The 10,499-nt window shown below is 36.6% G+C and overlaps 1 pseudogene; it reads right to left on the reverse strand.

Annotated features, from left to right (window-relative positions):
- Positions 1 to 1,246: 1,246 nt before the first annotated feature.
- LOC127644344 (probable RNA-binding protein 46) overlaps positions 1,247 to 10,499 on the reverse strand; it is an 18,227-nt pseudogene continuing 8,974 nt past the window's right edge.

A 10,499-nucleotide genomic window follows, 5' to 3' on the forward strand; every position in this document is an offset into this window, starting at 1 on the left:
TAATATGATCTTGTTTTAAGGATTTTTAGATAATTTTACAGGGAAACAATACAAAAATTATCATCAAGAATATGATATTAAAGGTCTTACTAGAAAAAAGAAATTATGATACAACGTGAAAATTCTTGATAAAGAATTATGATCGTGTCTGGTAACATGTGCATGTAAAATGGCTAGAAATAGCATTTTAGCTTAGTGTACAGCTGACAATTTACACAAGGTTTATTTCTATTTCTTCTGCTCCAAACTTTTTTCAAACATACTTCTCTGTCTGCTCAATCATAAGAAAGTGTTTCACCGCTGTTCAAATGCACTTTGAATCGCATCATTTATACATATAAATGTTTTACATCTGAAATGACTAAATATTAAATGAAACAAATGACAAAAAAATGCAAAGTAATCTCTTCAGTGATCAAAATACATTTAGAATGTAACTGTATTCTAATTACAGTGGAATTCATTAAGTTTAATTAAATAAACATTCTAATTAATTGTAGTGGAATACAGTTACTTATATTTTTTATTTTAAATATGTAATCCTGTTACAATTATTCCGTTACTCTGCCACCCTGCTTGAGGAAAAACATGCACTATTTTCAATTTCAAGTTTAATTGCATAAGTTAAATTAAAATTAAAATATTTACACTTAGCAGGGAAAAGAATGTAAACTGTACATGTCAACTGAGGGAAGTTTCTCAACATGTTATACTATAAGATAACAAAATGGTGGTGGAAGATGGATAATAGGATAATAGATGGAAAATAGGTTTTGTGGCAGTGGGAATTACCATTCCCATTTCACCCCTCTCTCCAATTATTTCATTGTCTCTCTCCATTGTCATGTACAATAACATGACTAAAAAACCCAAAAATAAAAAAATCATATCACACCAATCATAATCTTTCCTGAGGAAACTTATTTGGTGTTCAGAAAAGCACAAACCTTCAATGGCTCGTTTTCATTCTGTTTGTCCAATGCCTGCTGGCTCACATCTCTGCTAAAACAGAAACTGCCTGAAAACCAATCTCTGCTCGGAAACCACTGGAGTGGCCCTACTATATATATGTGAGCAGCAGCCCAGGGAAAATGTTTAGCACGTTATGATGGACAGCTTCCATGTTCTCCATAGTTTCAGCTGCAGCCTCTTAATTCCTGAACAAGGTGCTCTAAAACTGTGCAGAGCATCCTTCATATCAGAAGCTATCCACAATGAAGGAGAACAGCGAAAAGCCTAGACGAGAGCATACAGTAGATTCAATTGTTTTTTTTTTCTTGAGAATTTATAATTTGTTGATATCTTATAATTTTCAGATACAGTATTTATGTACTCGTATCTAACTTGGCTATTTTTTATCAGTCTTTTTCTTGCTTAATTAAGTTGTATTATATTGTAGAATTTGGGTATTCTCTTTGCCTTTCTATATCTTAGCCATTAAAAAACATTGTCATCAAAAAATGTGCAATCCACTCAAAATGTCTTAACATACACACAGCAGAATGTAGTCGCATGTTTGACTCGATGTTTATATTGTTTGTGCATTATAACATTATCAAAAATATACTTACACTGTACTTAATAAATTCCTTATGCCTTATTGCATGCAAAAATACATTACTAAATGAAATCAATTTAATCTACCAGGGAAATTTAACAGAAATCTGAAAATGTAACATTACATACCCACACATACCACGCAGACACATCTGTTCTTTTATTAATAGAGTCTGTATTAAGAGTCACCTTGTTATATAACCTCAATACATAAAGTTAGTATCTTTTGTTTTTATCTTAGCATAACCCTGTGTTTCTAATTCTAGTAATTAACTTATAATTATTGAGGAGAAAACGTCACTAGTTATCTAACTTAGGTGGAAATATACATCCAAAGAGACTATTTACAATAGTCAGGCAAACAAAAAACAACCTACGGTAAAAACTGTCACTTGTATGCTATATCATGTAAATTAATAAAACTCCAGCCACTACATACATTATACTGCTAGCCATTCTATTTAACCAGCTCTTCGAAAATACTGTCAAACTATAAAACATAACTGATATGAACATAGAAATGATACTCAGTGACATAAAAAAAAACTTTTCAGGCATTGGATGGCTTGTCTATAGAAAAGATGACTGGTTGGGGATAAAAAGTCTCTGAGCAGAGCAGCGTGAGATGGGTAGAGGTGGTGAGATGGAGGCTATGGGATATGCCGGGTAAGGCACAGACCTGCAGCCAAAGGACAGGAAGCCGGAGCCAGAAGGAGCAGGAGGAGAGAGATTCACTGGAGAGCCAGAGCAACTGATTGAGCAATCTGTATAAAGAAAATGTATAAAAACACAAGTGACATGGTTCATTGCTTAAAAATGTACACAATCTTATTTCTAGGGGTCATATCATGAACATTATCCTTGATCTTTTATTATACAGTATACAAATTTGATATGCTATGCAAACTTCCTCCTTTGTCCTTTTTGGAACTTGACAACCATGGAACATAAAATATCTTATTTTATGTTCCACGTATGAAAGAAATCCATATGGGGTAGGACCTACAGAAGGGTGAGTAAATAATTATATAATTTTCATATTTGTGAACTATTCTTTAAAGCAGGTTTCCCCCTAGAGGTTTGTGATGGAGCTGCAGGTGAGATTGTACTCAAAATACCAATGCAAAATTAAACGTAGTAAAAATGTGTAATTTTTCAAACATAAAGCAATTTAAAACACTTAAATAAAACACAAGATCTGTTTTCAAGGATCAGAATGAACTGGTTAGCATTGTACAGCAGCAAATATGGCCCGTTCAAGGGTCAGAAATAGGGAGAAAAATAGTCATGAAACTAGTGTACACTGCTACTGCTTTTGCAAGACACCTTGACTTCAATTATCAGTGGACCATAGGGTGATAAAAATGATGTGATATGGATATAAATGAAAATCATTATAAATTCATTAATAACACACTTTTTGAAAACTCTGATTTCAAATGCACCATCCAGAAATACTAATAATCAAAATGTGTAGAAGGGTTGGCACTCTTAAGAGCATATAATATATAGTTGTGAAAACAGCGCTTACCTACACTGTAAAAAAAATCTGTAATTTTAAGAGTAAAAGACTGTAAAAATGCTACAGAAATAGAAAGTTAATTGAATAACGAATATTAGCTGTAAAATATACAGTAAAATTTTTTAATGTATTTAAAAAATCAATACAGTAGTTTTAAAATAATTTTTTGTAAAAATCAGTGGTGGTGCACCACTGCACAATGCATATAGGGGAACACTGTACATGATGAGGAAAACCATTAAAATGCTTTGAAGCAAGCAGACAGATATCAGTATAATATCTATTAATACTGCATGATTGAATGAATTTAGATTGAAATTGCAATATGGATTTGTGCGATTACTAATCCTTAAAAGGCTGTGTTTTAAACTACAAAAAACTCCAAAATAACCTTTTTTCATATCAATCATCATATTATCATATTTAGTTATTTTTTTTGTATTTATCTTTAACTGTGGCTCTCTTTAAAATATTGGCCTGTCATCTGTTCAACAGATCCATTGAAAAAGCTTTTGTACCTCCTTGCATTGTAGCATTCCTAATTAAAACGGTGATCTGATGACCAAATAAAGTAAGTGGCAAAATATCGGTATCGTTATAGGCCTACCGTTTTTTGTTAGCTCTGTTATTGTATCGGCCAGAAATGTTCATATTGGAATATCCCTAAAAATGTATGATATGACCTCTTTAAGGACTGTATTAGAAACTAACCCAGGTTCCAGAGCGCATTCTATGCAGCAAGCTCCTTGGCATCCTCCAGTATAATGCAGACTTTGTCAGGCATGTAGCTGCTCCTGGTGCTGCCGATGACTACTTTATAGATAAGCAGTGTTTTTCCATCCTGTCCTACTAGGGAATAGAGGTGATACTCTGGCAGAGACCAGTCATTATTGTGGCAGTAGTAATCCAGCAATGATACAGCTGAGCACAGCTGGCTGGGCTTCAGGGAGCTCAGGCTGATTGGGATCAGAGTGGATCCTGGCAGGAATGGATAGACACAGCGATCTGAGTCCACGGCATACTGAGGTGGCAGGCTGAGGGGGTGTGCAGCTATCGCATCACCTATCACTCCAGTTCTCAACCCAACAGTCACTTCATCTTTACTGTGGAACAAGAGGTTGGAATCACCATAGTTTCCGCCTGATGCAGTTCCATTATAGTTGCTCCGTGGTCCAGATCGTCTGTTGACGTCTTTGCTGACAGGCTTGGCAAGTGTCACCTCAATGGGTGAACCATCAATTACTTTCCCATTCATGAATTTAAGTGCATTTAAGGCATCCTCACGGTTATAGAAATGAATGAAGGCATAGTCTGTCAGCTTCTTAACACGTTCAACAGAGCCAAGCTTTAGGCGCGAGAACTCAGAGTGAAGTGTCTCCTCTGTGGTAATCAGCATGAGGTTACGCACATAGAGGACCCGCACTTGCTGCATGGTTTCCTCATCTAACTCCTTTTCTGGTTCTGCCCAGTCAACCTGGATAGTGTTACCCCACAACTGAAACGTTCCTGGAACATATATTACAGTAGGTTATCTGCTCCATGTAAACAGTGCTTTACCTAAAGTTACACATCCCTTACTTTTTCAGCTGGTCATAATAAGTTATAAATATGTCCATACAGGGAAAGTAAATAATACTATCACACCAGTCTCGATGGCAATTTATTACAAGACTTACCTGACATCAATCCAGGTGAAAAACTTCCTTATGTACCATATTTGAATGTGCACAAATGGGATTTATAAGCAATGGCAAAGGGGAAGATTTTCAGCAAATAATTAAACTGTCAATCATATGGATTTAAAAGACTTGGAATATCCTCCTGAGATCCAGCAAAAAAACAAAAAAAAAACAATTGCAATTTAATTTTTTTAACATCAACATAGTTCACGAAGCAAAGTGTGGGTTCAGGCAATTAAATGTGAATAAGATAACTTCGTTATAAAATGAGGAAGCACTTTCATCTGTGGACAGTATTTTCTTTTCTTTTTTTTATCCCCTTTTCTCACAATTTGGAATGCCAAATACCCACAACTTAGTAGGTTCTCTCGTGGTGGCGCGGTTACTCACCTCAATCCGGGTGATGGAGGACAAGTCTCAGTTGCCTCTGCTTATGATCCAGTCAATTCATGCATTTTATCACGTGGCTCGTTGTGCATGACACCGCTGAGACTCACAGCATGAGGAGGCTCACGCTACTCTCCGCGATCCACGCACAACTTACCATGCGCCCCATTGAGAGTGAGAACCACTAATTGTGACCACAAGGAGGCTCCCCCATGTGACTCTACCCTCCCTAGCAACCGGGCCAATTTGGTTGCTTAGAAGACCTGTCTGGAGTCACTCAGCACACCCTTGATTCAAACTCACGACTCCAGGGGTGGTAGTCAGCGTCAATACTCGCTGAGCTACCCAGGCCCCCGTGGACAGTATTTTCAAGATAATGATTTACAGCAATCACTCACAGGTGTAATTGTGAGCTGTACTGTCACGGTTTCAATGGAATGAATACACATCACATCCGACACAAGAGTGTGTTTTGACAGGGTTAGAGAGACCCATGGATCGGAAATTAGCCAAATTAGCCTGATTAGATAAATAAGGTGGTGGGAAAGGCCGATATTTGATTAATTAGCTGGTAGTTTTTCAAATTGATTTATAGAATGGAAGAAGAAAAAAAATCGTATTCTTTCTTTATTATGGTTGCAAAGGCAAAGAGTACAAAATTAATATAATCCCAGATGTAGTTTATTGTTCATAAAGAATAGAAGTAGTATGTGCACATCCAAACATTAAGGCAGGAGCATGATCAAAAAAGCAACAGAAATCATAAAACAATGAGAGAACGGCACACAGCTGTAGCTGCTACCATGTAATTTAATAGAAAAAACTAAGTTTTGACCCCTTGGGTCTTCATCAGGCAATCAAGTCTATTGTTCAACCAAAATCCTAATAATAATTAGGGCTGTCTGAATTAACATGTAAATGCATGCGATTGATTTATAAAAACACGTTAATTTTTCTAATCACGGTTAAAACATTTACCATTAATGTAGCATAAACAGTGGTGTGAAGGAAGAACCTTTGTAATGTGTCCTCAGAAGTCATTTCACTTATGCACAAGCCACAAACAGACACACAACAGTGCCAGAGCCCTTCTACCAAGGGAGCCTACAAGCTTAGCATAAAATAGCATAATGCTGCATTCCCATAGACATTCTATGGCCAGTAGATCAGTACACGATAGTTGACTGTTACGCTCTCTTCTACAAGGTTTTTTAAATAAAAAAACTCTCTGACAGCTTTTCCCTGTCAATGATAAAATGATGGAGCATGATCTCTGCTATTTGATGTACAAAACAAACCCAGATGGGACTTGTGACAAAAAAGTTCAGCCTATGTAAGGCGCATGGTGAGTTCAATGCGGCACTTGACGCTGACATTGCCCCCCTGATGCGAATCATGAATGCAGCTTCACAACTGCTGTAGGAAAGCGGATAGCCACAGTCTACCGGCAGATTAATTAGTGACCTAACCGCCAGCCACTGGTGACATGCAGTGACAAAGTAGCTGGCAGTTTGAACACAGCTTAAGATTGCAGCATTTCGTGGTTTAATTATCACACCTGGACATATCACAATTTTAATTTGATTAGTTGTGCATTTCAGTGTAAAAGGAGCAACAGAGCACACACACAAATAAGTGTGTGAGCATTTGAAAGCAGTATTGTGTCAGTAAGACATTGTGTGTGTACCGAATTAAGTCGGTGCTCGGTACTACTGGTACTGTAAAATCACTGGTATCGTTACATCTTTTTTATTTTAGTACCAACTTGGTACCGAAGTCCAGTACTTTTGACAACACTAATCAAAAGGTATAACACCTAAAACATTTATTATGAAGAAAATCTCTGACAAAACTGGACGCACGCTCTCAAATATACCCTGCTCTGTGAAATCTCCCTGCTCTCGCTCAGTGTGTGTGTGCGCACGCTCTAAATGTGTCATGTTCACTTGTGAATCTATTATGAAGCTATATAGCTCTGCCACTGATCATACATACAAATATTCTGCCTCTGTTGTCATGTTATATCAAAGGAGAAACAATACCCGAGAACTCATGTGGCAGCACATATATAGAAAATATGAAAATATGAGGAACAAAATCCCGACTAGGGCTGGTGGTTTACAGGTACTAACAAAGTATCGCAATACCAAAAAACATTTTACGGTACGGATACTTGTTGCTAATTTCGGTACCATATTACAGTATGCTGTCATTAGCAAAATGTGACAATTTTAAAATAAAATTAAAAACTTCTGGATATGGCCAAGTGTGATCGTTAAACAGCAGATGGATGTAATTTAATGAAACAATATACAGTCACATGTGCTGCACGCTACAGAATGAACAAGAGATGACGCTCTGTCATATGATTCCCACACATGGGCGCACGCATGTGCGCACACTGAGACAAACGCAACACACTGCTGGTGTTTAATTTTCATGCAGTGTAGAGTTTAGAGTATAAATGGCAGTTAAGACTTTAATCAACTCCTTGGGCGCAGCTCAGAGATTTCAGTTCGAGGGTCACAAAGGGAATATCCCAGCATTAATGGGAAGCTTGATATAACTAACCTGTAAAAATAGCAAGAACTCAAAGGTCTGTCAAAAGAAAAGTCACACTAATATGAAAGCTCTATTCAAATGGATGAGTGAAACTACTATATAAAAATGTTATATTCAAAAAGTAGCAATAATACTAGTCATAATAAAAATTATGTGGTATTAAATGGTTGTATTAAATTTATTATCTGGAAGCAATATCACAAATGCAAGCAGCCTTGTGCCACAGGTAATCACATTTCTTTCATTAATGTTTTCATTAATACAGTGAAGCTCTGTTGTGCAGCATTTTATTTGACCAAAAATAAAATTGCAATGTTTTGTAAAAAAATACAAATAAAATCATTATTTGATGAAAAATGTATGTATCAATTTAATCAAGCACAATTTGATCATAACATTTCATTAAAACATTTAACCTAGAATACAGAAACATTCTAATGGAAAACACATAATTTGTGTCTGTAGTTCTTTTAATAAAATCATTTTCTGTGTAATTTTATTTGTTGATTATAAAATCGTACCAAAGCCAACATTTTTGTATCGGAGCAACCCTAATCCCGACGTATACAGTGTCTCACATAAAGTGAGAACACACCTAAAAAATTTGTAAATATTTGATTATATCTTTATATCCAGTCCAACATTTTAATTTTTTTAATATTTAAAGATAACTATGTATAATTATATATTGATATAAATATGTATAATCTTTATATATTGAAATATTTTTATATGAAGGGCTTTCTCAGCAAATATATGTATATGCGATTAATCGCGATTAATTAATCGGGACACCTAATAAATACAGTGAGGAAAATAAGTATTTGAACACCCTGCTATTTTGCAAGTTCTCCCACTTAGAAATCATGGAGGGGTCTGAAATTGTCATCGTAGGTGCATGTCCACTGTGAGAGACATAATCTAAAAAAAAAAATCCAGAAATCACAATGTATGATTTTTTAACTATTTATTTGTATGATACAGCTGCAAATAAGTATTTGAACACCTGAGAAAATCAATGTTAATATTTGGTACAGTAGCCTTTGTTTGCAATTACAGAGGTCAAACGTTTCCTGTAGTTTTTCACCAGGTTTGCACACACTGCAGGAGGGATTTTGGCCCACTCCTCCACACAGATCTTCTCTAGATCAGTCAGGTTTCTGGGCTGTCGCTGAGAAACACGGAGTTTGAGCTCCCTCCAAAGATTCTCTATTGGGTTTAGGTCTGGAGACTGGCTAGGCCACGCCAGAACCTTGATATGCTTCTTACAGAGCCACTCCTTGGTTATCCTGGCTATGTGCTTCGGGTCATTGTCATGTTGGAAGACCAAGCCTCGACCCATCTTCAACGCTCTAACTGAGGGAAGGAGGTTGTTCCCCAAAATCTCGCAATACATGGCCCCAGTCATCCTCTCCTTAATACAGTGCAGTCACCCTGTCCCATGTGCAGAAAAACACCCCCAAAGCATGATGCTACCACCCCCATGCTTCACAGTAGGGATGGTGTTCTTGGGATGGTACTCATCATTCTTCTTCCTCCAAACACGGTTAGTGGAATTATGACCAAAAAGTTCTATTTTGGTCTCATCTGACCACATGACTTTCTCCCATGACTCCTCTGGATCATCCAAATGGTCATTGGCAAACTTAAGACGGGCCTTGACATGTGCTGGTTTAAGCAGGGGAACCTTCCGTGCCATGCATGATTTCAAACCATGGCGTCTTAGTGTATTACCAACAGTAACCTTGGAAGCGGTGGTCCCAGCTCTTTTCAGGTCATTGACCAGCTCCTCCCGTGTAGTTCTGGGCTGATTTCTCACCTTTCTTAGGATCATTGAGACCCCATGAGGTGAGATCTTGCATGGAGCCCCAGTCCGAGGGAGATTGACAGTCATGTTTAGCTTCTTCCATTTTCTAATGATTGCTCCAACAGTGGACCTTTTTTCACCAAGCTGCTTGGCAATTTCCCGTAGCCCTTTCCAGCCTTGTGGAGGTGTACAATTTTGTCTCTAGTGTCTTTGGACAGCTCTTTGGTCTTGGCCATGTTAGTAGTTGGATTCTTACTGATTGTATGGGGTGGACAGGTGTCTTTATGCAGCTAACGACCTCAAACAGGTGCATCTAATTTAGGATAATAAATGGAGTGGAGGTGGACATTTTAAAGGCAGACTAACAGGTCTTTGAGGGTCAGAATTCTAGCTGATAGACAGGTGTTCAAATACTTATTTGCAGCTGTATCATACAAATAAATAGTTAAAAATCATACATTGTGATTTCTGGATTTTTTTTTAATATTATGTCTCTCACAGTGGACATGCACCTACGATGGCAATTTCACACCCCTCCATGATTTCCAAGTGGGAGAACTTGCAAAATAGCAGGGTGTTCAAATACTTATTTTCCTCACTGTATATATATATATATATATATATATATATATATATACACACACATACATACATACATACATACACACACACTACCTACACTTGACTGAAATGTTTCTCATGATCTTAAAAATCTTTTGATCTGAAGGCATATGCTTAAAAGTTTTAAATTAGTTTTGTAGACAAAAATATAATTGTGCCACCATATTAATTTATTTCATTATAAAATTAAAACTTTATTAAAAAAAAAAAAAAAAAGTTTTGAAATTGATGACTATATCATATAATAACTATATCAAATAATAAAGAAAAACAGCCAATAAGTGCCCAACATATATGGAAACTCTTTCAATACTGTTTAAAAGCATCAAAGGGTTGAGAAGTTGGTTGAGAACACGTGAAGAGA

Source organism: Xyrauchen texanus, chromosome 5 (genome assembly GCF_025860055.1).
Source record: "Xyrauchen texanus isolate HMW12.3.18 chromosome 5, RBS_HiC_50CHRs, whole genome shotgun sequence".
Taxonomy (NCBI): domain Eukaryota; kingdom Metazoa; phylum Chordata; class Actinopteri; order Cypriniformes; family Catostomidae; genus Xyrauchen; species Xyrauchen texanus.